This window comes from Ursus americanus, chromosome 16 (assembly GCF_024610735.1).
Source record: "Ursus americanus isolate L20-20 chromosome 16, mUrsAme1.1.p, whole genome shotgun sequence".
NCBI classification, from domain to species: domain Eukaryota; kingdom Metazoa; phylum Chordata; class Mammalia; order Carnivora; family Ursidae; genus Ursus; species Ursus americanus.
The window spans coordinates 39,721,092-39,740,833 of NC_142142.1; the positions used below are offsets into that span (position 1 = coordinate 39,721,092).

At 42.0% G+C, this 19,742-nt stretch overlaps 1 protein-coding gene, 1 long non-coding RNA gene and 1 other non-coding gene across 3 annotated transcripts in view; 1 reads left to right on the forward strand and 2 right to left on the reverse strand.

The window, feature by feature from the left end:
• Window positions 1–583: 583 nt before the first annotated feature.
• Window positions 584–6,307, reverse strand: LOC148108791 (uncharacterized). Its single transcript, XR_015726972.1, has 2 exons — window positions 6,146–6,307; window positions 584–5,455 (listed from the first exon to the last, which is right to left on the reverse strand). It is a non-coding gene; the product is annotated as an uncharacterized LOC148108791 (long non-coding RNA).
• Window positions 4,565–19,742, forward strand: part of PRDM10 (PR/SET domain 10) — a 92,511-nt gene continuing 77,333 nt past the window's right edge. Inside the window, exon 1 of the mRNA XM_045783761.2 lies at window positions 4,565–5,447. The gene's annotated coding sequence lies outside the window, so the exon portion shown is untranslated. The remainder of the gene's footprint in view (window positions 5,448–19,742) is intronic.
• Window positions 18,152–18,256, reverse strand: LOC123783209 (U6 spliceosomal RNA). Its single transcript, XR_006777163.2, has one exon. It is a non-coding gene; the product is annotated as a U6 spliceosomal RNA (small nuclear RNA).

Below are 19,742 nucleotides of genomic sequence, written 5' to 3' on the forward strand. Positions count from 1 at the left end.
ACCATGAGAATAGTAACTTTGATCACTATGATGGTATCTCCAAATGTCTTCATTATAAAGTTATCTTTTCTCTTGTAATTAATAAGTATCTTCTGTGGAGATATTTCAAGAGGGTGTTGACATCAAGCCATCAAATTTTCATCTATTGGTTTCAGTATACGCCTATAATTCTTTTTGAGAAACTTTAATAATTGTTTCGGTTGCTGTCAAATGACAGTTTTTCATTTTCCAGCATTCCTTTTTCTTTATTCATTTGCTTTCCTCTATAATGATGAGCTTTCCCTTTTTACTCACTTTGTTGTTAACCTTTGTAAACTCCTCACTCTGTTGCCAGCTCTGTGATACATTTAAGGAAGGTCTTTTACAAACCGCAAATACAGCATTTTAGCTGTTTTTGTTGGCCTATCTTATCTGCTACACTGTTGGTAACAGGTGTCAGTCTTCACCTCCCATTCTTTCTTCAGGCAACTCCCGCTATGTTTCCGAATCCTCCCCTGAAACTGCTATTGACAAGTTATCAGTTACTTCCACTCCATCTTTCCAGATCCACAGGTTATCTGACTTCATCTTTTTCTTTCTTTCCCTTTCTTTCTTTCTTTCTCTCTCTCTCTTTCTTTCTTTTTCTTTTCTTCTTTCTTTCTTTTCTCTTTTTCTTTCTTTTAAAAGATTTTATTTATTTGAGAGAGAGAGAAAGCAGGAGCAGGGGGGAGAAGCAAGGGGAGAGCAGGGGGGAGAGCAGGGGGAGAAGTAAGATACCTGAGTGGGGAGCCCAATGTGGGGCTCAATCCCAGGACCGTGGCATCACTATCCCAGCTGAAGGCAGATGCCCAACTCACTGAGCCACCCAGGTGCCCCTGACTTTATCTTTCTTTCCCCTCTCAGTAATATTAGCTGCAGCTGACTACCACACCCTTCTTGAAACACTTCCTTCTTGAGGCTTCTCAGACACCATCCTCTTCTGTTCTCCTCCTGTTTCACTGGCCTTGACAATCTCTTGCTGACTCTCCTCCTTTCCTTCATCTCTAAATTCAGCAGCTCCCAACTGCTTAATCCTGGACCCTCTTGTCTTCTCCATATACACGCTCTCCCTCACCTAAGCCTTATTAGATGACCTTATCTAATAAGACTTCATGTAACCTTATGTATTTCTTTTTTTTTAAGTAGCCACTATGCCTAGCATGGGGCTTGAACTCACAACTCCGAGATCAAGAGTCACATGCTCCATCAACTAAGCCAGCCAGGAGCCCCAACCTTATGTATTTAAATACAATTTATAGTCTAATGAATCCTGAATTTATCATAGCCCTGATCTCTCCTTCAATTCCAACTGCCAATATAGTATGTCCAATTGGATTTCTAAAATATATACTTGAAACTTAGCATGACCACAATGGAACACTTAATTTTCTAACCATTTCTCTCCCAGTCTTCCTAATTTCAGTGGAGCCATCAACATTTACTTGGTCACTCAAGACTCAATTTTTCTTTCTTTCTTTCTTTTTTTTAAGTCTTAATTTTTCAAGTCGTTCTTGATGACTCTCTTGTCATCACTAAAAACACCCATTCTGTTCCATTATCTTATCTATTTGCAAGTTCTGTGGCTTCACCTCCAAAACATATCTGGTATCCACAATTTCTCCCATGTACACTACTCCTATTTTTGTCAAGATCACCAATTTCTTGCTTAGAGAATATTGCAACAGACTCCTAACTATCTTTCTTGTCTCTTATTTCTCTCCCTCTTGCCCAACAAGATAGAGCAGCCACAATTATCTTAAAAAATAAAAGTTATACCCCTGCTTAAAATGTCCAACTACTTTAAATTGCACTTAAAATACAATAACAACTCTAATACCATAGCCTTCAAAACCTTGTATGATCTGGTTGTATGATCTTCCTATTTCTTCAAGTTTTCTTGTATCACTATACTCCTTGCCCTATATTCTAGCAACTCTGGCTTTCTTATTGTTTTCAGTGTGAAAAAAAAATTCAACACAAAAATCCCTGCCTTCACGGAGCTTTCACTCTAAAAATGGCAAGATTTCATTCTTTTTTATGGCCAAGTAATATTCGTGTGTGTGTGTGTGTGTGTGTGTGTGTGTGTGTGTGTGTGTACCACATCTTTATCCCTTCATCAGTTGATAGACACTTGGGCTCTTTCCATAATTTGGCTATTGTTGATAATGCTGCTATAAATATAGAGGTGTATTATCTCTTCGAGTCAATATTTTTGTATTCTTTGGGTAAATACCTAGTAGTGCAATTGCTGGATCATAGGGTAGTTCTATTTTTAACTTTTTGAGGAAGCTCCATACTGTTTTCCACAGTGGCCGCACAAGTCTGCATTCCCACCAGCAGTGCAAGAGGGTTTCCCTTTTTTCCACATCCTTGCCAACATTTGTTGTTTCCTGTGTTGTTAATTTTAATGGCTGGCTTCTTCTTCTTCTTCTTTTTTTTTTTTTCCATTATTCAAGTCTCAGCTCAAATGTTAGTAACTTAGAAAAGACTTCTTTGGGTGCACCTGGGTGGCTCAGTCAGTTAAGTGGCTAAGATCAAGCCCCAAGGCAGTCTCCCTACTCAGTAGGAAGTCCGCTTCTCCCTCTTCATCTGCTGCTCCCCCTGCTTGTGCTCTCTCGCTCTCGTGCGCTCTCTCTCTCAAATAAAGAAATAAAATCTTAAAAAAAAAAAAAAAGATTTCGACACTATTTAAGTTGCCTGCATCTCCCACACTTTGCATTTTTTTGCTTTACTTTTTTTTTTTCTTTTCAGATTTTATTTATTTGAGGGGCACCTGGGTGGCTCAGTCAGTTAAGCATCTGCCTTCGGCTTAGGTCATGATCCCAGGGTCCTGGGATGGAACCTCTCATTGGGCTCCCTGTTTCTCCCTCTCCCCTTGGCTCCTCCGCCTGCTCATTCTCTCTCTTAAATAAATAAAATCTTAAAAAAAAAGATTTTATTTATTTGAGAGACAGCACGCACTCGCAAGAGCAGAAGCAAATGGCCCGCTGAGCAGGGAATCCTATGCGGGCCTGATCCCAGGACCCTGGGATCCTGACCTGAGCTGAAGGCAGGCACTTAACTGACTGAGGCACCCAGGTGCCCCTGCTTTACTTTCTTCATAGCACTTATTGCCTGGAATCATCTTACTTTCTTCTGTTGCCTCTACTACATACAGTACATAGTCAATAAATACTAGTATACCAAAAGGAGTGAATTTTACTGAGTATAAATTTTTTTAAAAAATGTATATGAGGCTGGCTCAGTCAGTAGAGAGTGCACCTCTTGATCTCGGGGTTGTGAGTTTGAGCCCCACATTCGGTAGAGAGATTACTTAAAAAACAATCTTAAAAAATTATATGAAATGCAGATTGCTGAGGTTCACTCAAGGCCTTCCTAATAAAAAATCTTTGGGGTGGTGTCCAACTGTAATATGTGTGCACTCTCTAAAGTTTCAGACCACTTCTCAAAGTTCATGAGGGTAACTTGTGTTCTGCAGTCCAGATAGCCCCATTCCTCAGGTCAACTTCCCCTTTTGGGTTCCTTGACATTTCTGGTCAGCGGACCTCCTTTGGGACCATCCTAATCCATCAGAGAGCATATGTCACATCGCAAAATGGGGAAAGTTTTCTCTAGAGGCTAAAGGATACAGGAGTGGACCTGTCCAACCTCTGGCATTGTTTGTCCACTCACGGGACTAGAGGGGAACACTGGAGTGAATTTCTTAACCAATATAATCTTTCCTAAGGCAACTGACTTCCATGTGTCTATGTGTCCAGTGAAGAGTTATTTGCATCTGCCTCATCAGGCCCCAAACACGTTTCCTTCTCAATTAAATTCAACAAGTGTTTATGGATCACCTAAGTCCTGCCCAGCCTCCGTCCTTGCAGAGGAACAAGACATGGTCTAGCCATCAAGTTGCTTACAAGGTAATCAATCAACTGACCAATCAACTGTCTTGAAGTTTTAAAAACGCAATGTTCTCCTATTCTTTCCACTTTGTTTCCAGTTTTTTAAAACAAACAAAACAGTGAGGAGAACATTGTTGATTTTACAGAGTCCCCTCCCCACCCTTGGATGTTTTCTATTCCCAAGTCTTTTGCTTAGTTGTGCTTTCTTCCTCTTTTTCTTGGTTAGCCAATTAGTTTAGTAGTTTTGTCTGTTTTATCATCATTGACACTTCCAGGGTGGGAGGTATTTTTACATGTAAATCTCACTTAATCTTCAAAACAACGTAGCAAGGAAGATGTCTTGGAGGGGAAAACTCACTGAAGGTCGAAAGGTTCAAGGTCTCTTCCACATCTCGTTGCCATTCCTATTAGGGCTGGCCAGCTAGAGCTTGGGCGTCTTGCTCCAAAGCTTGGGTTCATTTCTGTGCACTTGGCCACCCTTTGGGAAGGTAATTTTATGGGATGATAGGATGTGGAAGTCTGAGGTTAAGAAATGAGTGACCGAGTCACTGGTTAATCAGTGTTGAATAATACTTTGTGTTTCTGAAAATCCTTTCCTTTTTCAGAATGGGAAAAGGGAAAGGAGAAATGCAGTGAGGCGCTCCAGGGTTTGGCAAGGACTGGGCACAGACGCAGTCGCGGGGTCAGAGGTGGAGGCACCGTCAGCCCCAGGAGGAGCTCGCGGCCGGCGCTGTACACCCAGAAGCCTGGAGCGCGAGGCCTGGGAAGGCGCCTGCCGACCGGCCGAGGCCCGCGCTGCATTCGGGGTTGGCGTGTAGCATCGGTTCAGCGGAGCCTCCGCAGGCAGGTCGGCTTCAGGTGCTCAACTGTGCGAGGGCGCCAAGCCGGAGCACGCCTGTAAGCCGGCGGCGCGTTCGTCCCGCCACATCCCCCGGCTCGGCGACTCAGGACACCAGGCCTCTCGGGTGTGGGGGGCTGGCTCGGACCCCGATGAGCACTCCAGCCCCTCTACCTGGGCCATCGAGGCAGGACGTTTCCCCACCTCGGAAGCCACGGGACCCTCAGGGCCAGCTTGACCCTGAATCCGAAGAGTCGGCTTTTCTGATTGGCTTAGAGTACAAACGCAGGCGAGCGCTGCCTGAGACCCGCTCTTTGATTGGGTTTTAAGTGAACAGCAGAGCACGAAATAAAGAGGCCTTCAGTCATTGGGCCATTGTGCGAATCTCCTTTGGCTTTCTCTGCCGCCTGAATAAGCGTCTCAGGATCTTCGTCATGAGTCTTAAATCTGGGCCTGTCAGTTCGCCCCAGCGTTACTCGTCTCTAGGCAGGGCATGGGGTTTACAGAGTTCAACCAATCATACAACGTCGAGATCAGGTTGCCAGGCAGATTATGCTAATAAGGCCCCGCCTTTTATGCTGCTCCCACTCTGCGGCGGGAAGAACCACCTGGAGGTGGCGGGGGGGGTTTGATTTCCATCACCCCTAGGGAGAGAGGATCGGGGACCCGCTGATCTTCCAGCTCCCCTCACCCAACGTCGTGTAAGTACCTAAAGGATTAAGGGAACCGGATAAGCCAGCGTCCAGAGTACCCCATCGACTGGGAGGGTGTTTCGTCTTTGCTTAGTCCCACCCAAAATGGCGCCAAGCTCTTTCCGCGTCTCAGAGCCCGGCCGGGGCCAACCGACCGCGGACCCGGGTGGGGGGGGAAACTGATGGTGGTGGTGGGGGGGAGAAATCCCGGCGGCACCGCCCGATGGTACAGTCCAGCCGGGGCTGGGACAAGGCACCTCACTCGGGGTGGGGGGTCAAACCATCTGCACCTTCTAAGGGGAAAGGGGCAAATCCCCCTAAAGGAGCCCCTCCTGGCGCTGCGTTCAGCGATGGCTTTGGCGCCTCTTGGCCCCTGCCTTCCCCGCGCGCAGCCTCCCCCCTGCGACCCCCGAGTGGCTTGCACGCTCCGCCGGCCGCGCGCACCTCTCCTCCCCTGCCCGCGTTGGTTGGGCCGGGACGGCAGTTGGGCGCCCTGCGCGCTCCTGCCGCGGCGGTTGGGCCGGCGCTCCGGGTGCGGCGGCCGCTTGGGGTGCGGCGGGCGGTCTCCGCCGGCCGGGTACCCGGGGGGCGGCGCGGGGGTGGCGGCGCGGCCCAGACCTCGGGGCCAGGCGGGCAGGAGGCCCGCGCGATGGAGGGCTCCTTCGGATGGGGCGCCCTGCTTTGTCTCGTGAGGCCGCGCCACCCACCTGCTATTGATTGCCGGTCCCCCGCAGTCCCACATTTACAAGTTGGCTTCGCCGGGACCCGGGGAGGCCCGGCTTGGAGGGGCGTGGGGATGGCACGTTTGGGTCAGTCTTGGTAAACAGCGTCCCGGGGTGGGCAGGGCGGAGGCCGAGGTCAACCTGCGCCCGGTGTTGCGTGCAAAGGCGTGAGCCAGAGGCCCCTTGGGAGCGGGTTGATGGTGTATAGATTCCAGCCTATCATCAGCTTTCGTTAAGCATTTTTTAGTCAGTAGCCAGGTATTAGGTACTCTACCCAGTAAAATGAACGCAGCGCGGTTGAATTTTGTGTGCCTGCGTGTTTAGCCTTGTTTGGCGGATTTGTTGGATTTCAATCAATTTTCAATCAATGTTTGTGTACGCTTAAGCACAGGGAGGGCTGGTTTTGGTGCTGTCATCGAGGATTAAGTGTGCGATGAGTCCCACCCAGCTCAGCCCTGTGCCTAATTCTGCACCATCGTCTGTTCAAATCTTGTTCCACAAAGTTTTTTTGACCTCAACAGTACTTAACCTTCATCATTTTAAAGCCAACACAATCACTCGTGACTGTTTTGTGGCCTCTTTGCACGACCCGTTCCTTTGTTAAGGCAGGAAGGTACACTGTTTTTGGTACTCTTCTGCCCACTCCATCCCCGGCACCACAATAGTTTCCACGTTGCTGAACCATACTTCCATGTTGCTCTAAAATTGAGAAAATTGCCTTTGTTTGGCAAAGCCGCATTTTAAAGCCGTGCTGATTCGGTCTAGTATATTTAGAAGTAACTTCTACGCTTACTTTTTTAATGACTTGAGATGAAATTGATAAAAAACGGGCCGTTTTAAAGTGAACAATTGAGGGTCGCCTGGGTGGCTCAGTCGGTTAAGTGTATGTCTGCCTTCGGCTCAGGTCATGCTCTCAGATCCTGGGATCGATTGGGCTCCTTGCTCAGTGGGGAGCTTGCTTCTCCCTCTGCCTGCTTCTTCCTTTGTCTGCGTGTCCTGCTGATTGTGCTGACAAGTAAATCTTAAAAAAAAAAAAAAAAAAAAAGTGAACAATTTGTAGTAGACTTACATTTTAAAATTTTGGACCAAGACATTATTCCCACCTTGTGACTCCTCTTACTGAGTTATTCCTTGACCATCCGCTCTTAGGCTCTCCTCTTTGTTTTGCAAGTGTGCTTACCTGCTCTCTCTTTTCCTAAATGAACCATATTTAGTTTCCTAATGTTTTTCAGTGCAAGTATTAATGTGCACAGCATACACTATACATGTGAGTGTAATCAAGTGTGTATTATAGATAAGGCAAAGTTCATTTCTTCAAGGGCCCTGAACACTTTTTGCTTAGAATATGGTGGTATAAGGGATAGCCTATCAATCCAATATAATCCTAAATTGATTGGTACTGGCTCAGTTTCCACTTGTCTAAATTTATTTTTTCTTTCTAGTTTTAACAATAATACATGATCATTGTAGAAAACACAGAAAATATGGAAACAGTATAAAATTAAAATTACCTAAAGTAAAATTACCAGAGATAATCCTTGCTGGTATTTTAGTGTCCTTCAGATCTTTGTGTGTGTATATATGAAACATTTTTACAAACTTGGCATCATGATATTTGGTTTTTGTTTCTAGTTTTGTTTTTCCTGTAGATGGGTACCCTAATGACTTCATTGATGATTTGCCACTGTCAGTACTTTTCCCCATTACTTGAACGGGGCATCATGAAATCCTGTGAACCGAAAGAATTATAACATTTGATTCATTTTACTTTTTAAAAACATGTCCTAATGGGATAGGTTTCCGAGTAACAAGCAGAATTGATCAGAGTTGAAAAATATTGAGCTATAATTATGGTGTCCTTAATTTGGCATTTCAAGCACTAGTAAACATGTCATAACTACATACTTCCATTTGGTAAAAGTGATAAACTGTTAAACATGTTGTCATTGCAGTGTTTGAATTGTTTAGTCAGAGTTTGTTTTAAAATTGAATGCTGATATACTTTGACCTATTACCACCTAAAATACATAATTTTCCCCCACCCCACCTGTTTCCCCAAAGAGTATAGACACACCCCCTCCAGCAATTTGTATGTTTTTTTACAAGCAGAATTTATTGATTATTGTTTAAATTTGTTATAGGTACTTTAATAGATTAGCAAAGGAGAATTTGGTCTGGTGTCTAGAAAGAGCCAGTGAGTTAAGAAAAAGGAAATGTTTGCTACAAGCAAATTTTTGCAGAATGGTCCCTCTGGAATTCTCCTTGAGTGCTGTGTAGGGGGAGGAAGGTGAGAGGGGAGCGGCTGACTTCATTATTTTGGTCATTCTCCGTTGAAGCCTTCATCTCCCTCTTCTGGCATGATACTGTTTACCTGATTTACTTGAATCACTGCTAAATCTGGTCTCTGTCCTTTCTTTGTTCTCAAGGCTACGACCCTATTTCAAGATTTATGTAGAACATTCTGAACTGGTGCCTTTCCAGTTTATTTCTTCCAGCTCCTTCTGTGAGATTGATACTTCACTATTAGTACTGAAACATTATTTCCGTTCCCTTCCCCAGATCCTTCAGTGGTTTACACATTACCAGTGTAGATTTTAAATTTGTTCAGGTTGTGGAAAGCACCTGGAAGTAGGTTTTGTTTTGTTTTGTTTTTTGATAACTTTGAAATAGTTAGGAAATTCCTTGGTGGTGGTGGTGGTGAGGAAATGGAGAGGGAGGGGGAGATTATGGATAATGTCAAATCACAATTATGGCAAAACTAGTTACAATGTGGGGAAAACAAACATTATAGAATCAATACTATGCAATATTTTACGAACCCCAAGTAGATTGCTGAAAGGTCATTATTTGCTAAAATGGTCCATTATTGTTTGTTACTCATTTCCTAGTTGAACTCTTATTTCAACATTAGAATATTGGAGCTACATGCTCCATTTCTTGACCCATGTCTTTCACTTTCTAGGTCTGATTCTCTGGTTGTAATCCACAGCCTTTTCCCTATTGTGATCTTTGGAAGAGCTATCCCTTCGATCTGTGCAGTCCAGTCTGGTAGCCAGTAGCCACATGTGGCTATGGAGCACTTGAAATTTGGCTAGTGCTGTAAGTGTAAAATACTTTTATGCCAGATTTTGAGATTCAGTATGAAAAAAAATTCAATTGATAAAATATTGATTATAAAGTTTATTTATTTTAAAGTACTCCCTATACCCAACGTTGGGCTCGAACTTATGACCCTGCGATCAAGAGTCACATGCTCTTCCCACTGAGCCAGCCAGGTGCTCTTAAAATATTGATTATATGTTGAAATGATGATATGTTGCATATACTAGGTTAAATAAATATATTATTACAGTTTGACCTGTTTCAACTTTTTAAAAAATGTGACTACTAGAAGAAAATTACATATGTGGCTTGTCTGTGTGGCTTGCGTGATATTTCAGTTGAACTGTGCAGCCTTAGACTTAGTTTAATAGGGGTGGGGTGTTTCCAAGTAGCAGTAAGCCGTCATACAATGTATTATCTTTGCGTTTGTTTAGTTTCATCTAACAGATACAGCTAATATGCAGGTGTGTCTGATTTTTTTCTTTGTGCTTATGATAGCTCTCACAGAAGCATTATTCTGTTGAAGAAAACCTTAAAACCACTTCCAGATAATTGAGTTAACTGTTATTGAATTAATATACTCAGTCATTTGAACTTAAAATAATAAAATGAAAATCTATTGAGCACATAATCCATTAAAAAAAAGTTGAGCTAAGCATAATCAGCTGAATTTTCCCAAACTTGGGTCTGCTACTTACTCATTGATTTTTATAATGTATCATTTTTTCAAAGGTTTAAGAAATACTTCTGGGAGAAAGTTGAAATTGAGAAAATCAAGCTCACTCCCCCCCCCCCCCCCCCCATTTTGGAAAGGGCCATAGTAGTTTGATTCTAAGTGTAGAACATTTTGGACCAGCTCATGGGACAACTGTCCTTTTAAACATAAAAGAGTCGTAGCTTACAGATAAAATCATATTCTTTTTATGACTGTATCTGAAAACATTGAGAGTTTTGCTCTAACTTACTTTGGTAGAAATATTTCCTTTTACTACTCTGTATAAGAGGTTTGATATGTTGTAGCATTGAACAGCATGGGCACTGCGGGCAAGTGAACCTAGAGTCATAGACTAGATTGAATTGACTCATCTTGGGCCTATTACATAAAATCTGTAAGCTTAGTTTCTTTTCTTTCTTTCTTTCTTTCTTTCTTTCTTTCTTTCTTTCTTTCTTTCTTTCTTTCTTTCTTTCTTTTTAAAGATTTTATTTATTTATTTGACAGAGAGAGAGAGAGCACACAAGCAAGGGGAGAGGCAGGGAGAGGGAGAAGTAGACTCCCCACTGAGCAAGGAGCCCAATACGAGGATTGATTGGACTGTGGGGGTCATGACCTGCGCCAAAAGCAGACCCTTAACCAACTGAACCATCTAGGCGCCCCCCCACTTAAAAAAGATTTTATTTATTTATTTGACAGAGTAGTTTATTAAATCCCAAAACTAGTTTTTTTTTTTTTTTTTTAAGATTTATTTATATTTTAGAGAGCGAGCAAGAGAGACAGAGAGCCTGGTGTGGAGGGAGAGATGGAGAGGGAGAGAGTCTCAGAAGACTTTGCTGTGCTGAGTACTGAGGGCTGAGCACAGAGCCCCACGCGTGGCGCCATCTCACGGCCCTGAGATCACAACCTCAAAAACACTGAAACCAAGAGTCAGTTGCTCAATGGACTGTGCCACCCAGGCACCCGTCATTTAACTAGTTCTTTTTTTTTTTTTTAAGATTTTATTTATTTATTTGACAGAGAGAGACAGCCAGCTAGAGAGGGAACACAAGCAGGGGGAGCGGGAGAGGAAGAAGCAGGCTCCCAGCGGAGGAGCCTGATGCGGGACTCGATCCCAGGACCCTGGGATCACGCCCTGAGCCGAAGGCAGGCGCTTAACTGCTGTGCCACCCAGTTGCCCCTAACTAGTTCTTAATTATTAATGGGAATAATAATAGTACCAATCGCATAGTCTTGGTATGAGAATGCTTGTTATCAGTCACCACAATAATATAAATGGCTCAATAGCAAAGCACATAGTGATCAGTGGCTCAGTAACTACGGATCTTGGACCGTCTGCTTCAGCCAAACCAGTCTTCCCACTGTCCTTGCAGTATTCTGGAGGTTTCCTTCATGTTCTCACACCTTCATTTCTCAAGTGGAATGTTTGTGTCATCCCCCCGCCCCCCACCCCCTTCTCTAGTTCTCTCCACCAAAATCCCATCCACCTTTCTGGAGCAGTTGGTTGGTAAACTTTTTTTTGGGTAAAGAACCAGGGAGTAAATATTTGTGCTTTTTGTGGGCCATATGGTCCCTGTTACAACTGCTCCTTCACCCCTGTCATGTGCAGCATGGCTGTGTTCCAGTTTAATTTATTTATGGACCCTAAAATGTGTTGTACTATAACTTTCATGTGTTATGAAATATTCTTTTTTTGAAAAATTCTTTTCAACTATTTTAAAATGTAAAAACCATTCTTAGCTCACAGGCTATATCCAAAAACAGGTGTTGAGCCACTCTTGGGTTGTAGTTTGCTAACCCCTGTACTAGAGCAAGTTGAAAGCACACATTCTTCATTGGGTCCTGTTGACCATCTTACTTAAAAGTGATCCCTTTTGTCTCTGAATGTCCTACAGGATTTTTGTACTGTTTGGTAATAATTGGAGCATTTATTGAGTACTTAGTTTGTATCATGTAGCAATTATTTGTACTTCTTTTTTTTTAAAAGATTTTATTTATTTATTCGACAGAGATAGAGACAGCCAGCGAGAGAGGGAACACAAGCAGGGGGAGTGGGAGAGGAAGAAGCAGGCTCATAGCGGAGGAGCCTGATGTGGGGCTCGATCCCATAACGCCGGGATCACGCCCTGAGCCGAAGGCAGACACTTAACCGCTGTGCCACCCAGGCGCCCCTGTACTTATTTCTTGTTTCCTAAATATGTTATAAATTCCTAGAACTGATGGATACATTTTAGCCTCCTCTTCTAGAATCCAGTACAAGAATGCCCTTTACTTACTGGATTCTAAGATGTTTGGAGGAATAAAGGAGTGAAGGTTATTAACTTTAAGATATTGAAAGTGATTTCTGAAGTTTTCTTCCCTTTTCTTCAAAATTTTTATTTTTTGTGTGCAAATCTCTTCTTGCTTGAAGATTCTGAGGCCAGCCTGTTGGGGGTTATTTTCAGTCTTACTACAAACCATGATTATAGGCAACCTTACTATCATGTCCTTCTGATGGCAGAATAGCTCTAACACCTTTGGATAATTATTGCTTTGCGTTTGATTAAACTTTGTAGTGTGTTTTCTAAGGCAGCTGTTTACATTTCATCCTTTTTTTCCCCAGAGTGCTCCAAAGCAAATTTTATTTCACAACTTGTTTTGAACTGATGTTTGCCAGCTTTGACAAAAGGGTAGACACTTCTCCCTGAAAATTTTGTGCAGACCCCAATCACTTTTGTCATTGTCCACCTGACATTGACTGTGCAGACAAGTGCCAAGTAGGTAGCTAAGGTAACTAGGCACTTTACGTTTCATCCTTAATGTGTGACATTGACAGAACAGTATTGTAACTATTTTACAGATGAGAACAAGGAGACAATTTTAGGGAATGATGTAAGAGTGGTGAGAGCTAAGGCTAGGAGCTAGGCTAAGTGTGGATTCTCAATCTCAGGCAATGGTGTGTATATTAATTAGATTTCAGTCTCTTATTCATTTATCCATCTTCTCTTGAAGTTGATGAATGAAATTGTTCTGGATTTTAATTAAGTACTTCATACGTTGATAGATAGAAGGACCTACAACCAGTCAGTGTTTAGGACACTTGTTTATGTGACATGTAAGTTTCCTCAAGTATGTTAAACCTGTTGAAGTAAGTAAGATATGACATAACTATAAAAGGTTAATTCTGGAATTAAAACTAAATTATGGGGGGGGGCCCTGGGTGGCTCAGTCGCTTGAGAGCTCAGGTCATGATCTCCTAGTGGTGGGATCAAGCCTCGCTTTGGGCTCTGTGCCCAGCGCGGAGTGGGCTTCAGAGTCTTTCTTCCTCTCTGTTCCCCTCTGCCTCTTTCGCTCGTGCTCTCTCTCCCCTCCTCTCTCTCTCTAAAATAAATAAATAAAACCTTAGAAAACAACCACCCCCCACCCCCTAAATTATGAAGAGCCTGGCTGGCTCGGTCAGTGGAGCATGTGACTCTTCATCTTGGGGTTGCGAGTTTGAACCCCAGGTTGTGGGTAGAGATGACTTAAAAAAAATGCCCCAAACTAAAGTAAATTATGTAGCAGAAATTGTACCTTGATGAACTTTATTCCATTAAACAATTTTAAGAACAATTATATTCATATTTATATATGAATTATATATGAGTTATCCCAAAGTCTAGGTGTCTCATCAAAAAAATGGTATCTTTTGGGGTGCCTGGGTGGCTCAGTCAGTTAAGCTTCTGATCTTGGTTTCAGCTCAGGTCATGATCCCAGGGTGGTGAAATTGAGCTCTGTGTTGGGCTCTGTGCTCAGTGGGGAGTGTGCTTGCGATTCTCTCTCCCTCTCCCTCTGCTTCTCCCCCTTCACTCTCAAATAAATAAATAAAATCTTTAAAAATGATATCTTTTTATACATCATTTAAAAATATAGTATCTTTTTGGGGAACCTGGCTGCCTCAGTCGATGGAGCATGTGACTGTTGATCTCAGGGTTGTGGGTTTGAGCCCCATGTTGTAGAGATTACTTAAAAATAAAAAAAATTAGAAACAATCGTATCTTTTTTCAGATCCGTGGTTTTTCACCACTTGTAAACTGTAGGCAATATGGGACACCTGGCTGGCTCAGTTGGTAGAGCATGTGACTCGATCTTGGGGTTGTGGGTTTGAGTACCACATTGGGTGTAGAGATTGCTTAAAAATAAAATCTTTGGGGACGCCTGGGTGGCTCAGTCGTTAAGCATCTGCCTTCGGCTCAGGGCGTGATCCCAGAGTCCTGGGATCAAGCCCTGCATCGGGCTCCCGCTCCGCTGGGAGCCTGCTTCTTCTTCTCCCACTCCCCCTGCTTGTGTTCCCTCTCTCGCTGGCTGTCCCTCTCTCTGTCAAATAAATAAAATCTTAAAAAAAATAAAATAAAATCTTTGAAAAAAAAACTGTTGGAGATGTATTTGAAATCTAACAAAATATGTATAAAGGACCTTCACAGAAAAAGTTCTAAGACTTTATTGAGTGACTTGAAGTGAAACCTGAATAAACAAAGAAGATACACTGGTTCAAGGATTGGAAGATTTGTTATTGCAAGGTGTTAATTCTTTGGAAACAGACTTAACAGAGTTAATGTAATCCCCGCAAATTAAAAAAAATAGACAAGCTGATACTAAACTTTTTGTTAATGCCCAAGAAAAGGCAAGAGACTCTTGAAAAAGAAAAAATAAATTGGAAAAACATCTCTCCTGGAGATCAAGAAGAGCTGTCATAATTAAGACAGTGTGGTATTGGCACCAGGATAGACTAATTGATCAATAGAACACCATGAGGAGAACAGAAATAGATTCACATGTATTTAGACACTTAATTTATGACCCAGGAGGCATGGCAGATGAAAGACAGAATGATAAAGCTTTTAGAAGTTAATATAGGAGAATATATTCATGACCTCAGTATAGGTCTTAGATATAGAATCTTAAATCAGTTATTACCTGCACTCATAGAATAACGAGCAAAAATCTTGAACAGGCACTTCAGAAAAGGAGATATCCATGTTTCTAATAAAAGCATAATAAGGTGTTCAACTTTGTTAATAATCAAGGAAATGCAAATCCCAACCACAGTGCCATATTTCTGTATACCTAAATTCCATTTGGCAATACCAAATCCTGATGCTGTTGAGCAATAGGAACATTCATGCCTGGCTAATAGGAATATAACTTGGTATGACTACTTTGGAAAGCAGTTTGGAATGATCTAGAAAGTCAAAGATATGCAGACTCCGAAGCCCAGAAAGTCCCCTGCTAGAGAAATGCATATACATGAGATAAGCAGAAAAGATATTTGGAGTAATTCATTTTCCTGATATGAGTTGACTCAGTTAATATTTGAGGGCTGCCACAGTCTGTTCTGTACACACAGGTAGATTTTGTTTCGGTACAGCAATGAATTCATGTTATTTACATTTTCCCTCTCTGCTGAAAATTTTAATACAAATATTTAATCCAGTCTGTTCTTCAGTTCCTAAAACAATGCTGGGCACAGGGTGGGCATTTAATGAATATTAGTGTGTTTTTAAAAATTATCGTTTGATTTTTATAATGGATACTCTTCACTCTAGCTTTGTAGTTACCTCACCTAATCTGGCTATAGACTAATTTGCCCATGTGAATCTCTCTGTGGGTTTGGTGAGGTTCCTTTGGGAGCAAGCCTAGCCTAGTGATCGCTTCATCTGGTGGGAGGCCAAGGCGACAGGAGCAGATCCAAGCCTCGCTTGAGTTCTGGCAGTTTTGCCTAAGAGAAAGCTGTGCAGCAGACAGGGAAGTGATCAGCCTCCGTAGTAAAAGGGATCAGGGTTCAAATCCCACTTATGGGCATTATGACCTTGGACAAGTACAAATCTTTGGTTGTTGTGAAGATTGAAATTGAGTATTTAAAGTCCATCTCACAATGGCCGGCTTGTGATAGATGCTGAGTAAATGGCAATAGCTATAATTATTACTATTCCACTGGTGTTTACTTAAGTAACATTGGATTTCCACAGTATACATTTTCATTGAAATGGACTATGATTATGCTGAGTTTTAAAATAAAAAACTGCATCCATTAAGGGATTCTAATATTGTGGTCTCCCTTAACCACTTCACTGGATTTGCAAATGAATCCAACATGTTATAGTCTGCATCTGAATGAAATGGTTCAGCTAAGTGTTTGCAGAGTAGATGTGGTTGAGACTTCTAAACAGGAACTCAATGCCACTGTTTTGTCTCTCTTTATGGAAGAAAATGCTAATCACAGAGTTTTAAAATTCTATCCATTTTAATTTGAAATCTACATATTTTCTAGTGTAATATGTCAGTTGAGAGAACCCTTGCTTATTCCCAAATCAATTGTTTAATAATGGAAATGTATTAAAACACCTTTTAATCGGAAGTAAGACTTTTCTGGATAAGATATCTTCATGATCTAGTGCTTAGCCTGCGGTGATCATAATTTAAATAGTTATTAACATTTGTAATACACTCTGTGCCATTGTAGTCTTATTATAACAAACATCCCACTCTGTCTTAACAGTAGGCCTGTGAGTTAGCTAAGACAGGTGATGTTATTTCAGTTGTCAAGATAAAGAACCTTTTATTTGCCTTCACATTCAATATTTTTACGCTGCTCTGTACTTTAAGAAATGTCCTGGCTTGCAGAAGACAATTCTGAATACTAGACCAGTGGGCGCTGGCCTCCTATTGTTCATTTTATTAAGAGGGAGGAAGTTGAAATTTGAAGAAGGTTGAATTTAGATTTTAAGTCTTAATTATATGCCAGTATAGAGTTTTTATGAAGGCAATAAATGCCTCATTATGTCATCTGTCTGGGCTCACCATCTTGTTCATCAAACACTTGTCTTTGACCATTCTGTGTTTTATATTTAAATTTGCAAACAGGGGATTTGAGATTGAGGAATGAGAACTTGGAAATGAACAGCAGGCGAGACCCTCATTAACCTGTTCGCGGAGGAAACGAATTGGATATAAAACACATTACTTCAAACTAGTACCAATTTGCTTCTTAGTCCTGAGTCAGCGCAGTGGCTCAGCCTGTTTGAACAAAAGGCTGCGTAATGTTTCGGGAGTTGAGGTAGCATGAACAGGTAGTTACGTTGTTTTCTCTTGTATTAAACACATAGTGTTAAGTAAGGAAAAGTTGGGTTCTACAATAATTTCCTGTAACCTATTTTAATATTAAATTCTTTTTTTTTCCAGTTAAAACATTAAAGCACTGGAATTTAAAGAAACAGCTTCGTGCTTAAGAGTACGCCCCTTTACATTATCCAGTATTTCATGCTAACAACTTGGAATTGTCGATTGTTGAGTCATAGCTGCCACCCAGAACCATCTGTAAGAAAGGCTTTCAGGGCTCCAGAACACCCACCTGCCAGTCTCCTACTTAGTTACTGCAATTGCTAATTCAACAAAAGAGCTTGAGATATTTGGGCCAGATAGCTTTCTGTGTGCAGGTGTGCCAGGGGCCACAGCTAGTGTTTGTACCCAGGCCAGTCGTCTTGTGAAACAAGGCCACCGTTCAGAAAGGGAGCTAGGGTAATGTGCTTACGGCTATGTAAATCCATCATCCGGAGTTGAAACACAGGGGCACTCAGTGTTACTTGATGAGTCATTTGTATCAATCTTTCAGTCTTCAAATGTGCCTCATAAATCCATATTTACATACAGAGTATATTTCAAATATTCCTCATGAGGGGTGGAACAGCGTTGCTTGTTAACATGTGGCGAGGGAAGCTGGAAAATCACATACTCATGAGAGTGATGTGGTTGGCAAGGAAGACCACCTTAATTAACAATCACCTCAGCCTTTTCAGAATTCTGACATAAATACCACAAACATATGAGGGAGGCTGGTAAGTTGTATATTTTGAGCAAAGGTGTCAGGATTCTTGCTAAGTTTTTGTTTAGTAATAAAGTCTTTTTTTTTTAAGGTGATGATTTTGAGCACTGAAAGTTTGTGTATGAATGTCTATTTATATCACTAAGTCTCGGTAAGGATTCTGAGCTCTGATCCTTGCTTATTAAAGGTAGGTCTCGGCCTCATTATAATCAGTCTCTCATATTACTTCTAGAATGGTTTTCCAAAAAGTGTTATTGCCATGATAAAAGATTTTTCTTTCCTTGCTGTCCAAGAGTTAGCCAGATCTGACTGACATCAGAATCACTTGGGGATACTTATTGATTATTTTTTTAAAATAAGAATGCCCGTTGTCCTTGTGCAGGGCCTGGCCATCTTCTCTGTATCTTTCCAATGTTAGTGCCTATGCTGCGGAAGGGAGCACCACCTGGGGATGTTTAAAAACAAAGATGCCTGCTCTTCCCCTCTGCCTCTGCGACTGATTGAATCAGAATTCTCTGGGGGGTTCCTGGCTGGCTCAGTCTGTAGAGCATTCGACCCTGGATCTCGGGGCCATGAGTTCAAGCCCTATGTTGAATATAGAGCTTACTGAAAAACAAAACAAAACAAAACAAAACAAAACTTAGGGGTAAGGCTCTGGAATTTGTCTTTTTGCCTGCCTTCCTAGGTGATTCTTATAAAACCAGTTCATGAACTTTGGGAATTGTGATTCTTTAGCTTGAAGTCTTTTACAGGCTCATCTTGTTCGAGACTTTTCTCTTTCAGTTACGAGGCCCTGAGCATTCCTCAATTCCTCTTGAGTCTAGAATTTTCTCAAACTGTTTATATATACATAGGGTATATCTATCTATCTATCTATCTATACACACACACACACACCATAATTATGTAATAATATAATATAAATTATATATATATACACATACACACGTGTAAAGTTCTTGGTACTTATGCCAAATTGCTTCCTAGACGTTCTGCATTGATTTAAATGTCCACTTTTTTCTTTTTTTAAAAAATGGCTTTGTTGAGTTATCATTCATATACCATATAATTCACTCATTTAAAGAGCTTTAGTATATTTTATTGAGTTCCGCAGTCACCACAGTCAGTTGTAGAAAATTTTCATAACCCCCAGAAGAAACTCCACACCTTTTGTCTTAATTCCCATCTCTGTTCTGCTTCCTGTCTGTATTCATGTGCCATTCTGCAGGTTTCATGTAAGTGAAGTCATTCGATATGCAGTCGTTTGTGAGTAGCGTCTTTGACTTAGCCGAGTACCTTGCACCTCGTCTCGCCAGACCTGCTTTCCTTATCAGGGCCTAAACAAAAACTGAGAGGTCTGAGAGGCAGAGAAGCCTGCAGAGCTTTAAGCAATCTCTTGGGACCGAAGACCTAGAGATCCGAGTTGAAGGACTACAAAGGCAGGAGTGCCTGGGTGGCACAGTCGTTAAGCGTTAAGCGTCTGCCTTTGGCTCAGGGCGTGATCTTGGGATCGAGCCCCGAATCAGGCTCCTATGCTGGGAGCCTGCTTCTTCCTCTCCCACTCCCCCTGCTTGTGTTCCCTCTCTCGCTGGCTGTCTCTCTGTCAAACAAATAAATAAAATCTTTAAAAAAAAAAAAAAAAGACTACAGTCAGAATAGGAGCGCCAACATCCCAGAGGCAAAGAAGACACAGAGAGGTGAGCCTGAGATTAGTCCTGGTTTTCCTCTTGAGGCATTCGGGGCTAAGCTGTGCTGGTCAAGTGGGTAACAAGCAAAAAGCAACTGAATAGAAGAGTGGGGATTTTGGTAGTCTCACAGTGCTGGGGAGACAAAAACTGAATTCAGGGCCCACCAAGGAAGAAGCTCCCTAGGAAACACCTCAAAGTCTCTGTTGTAACTTCTGGAAGGTCAGACCTAGGAGCAGACCC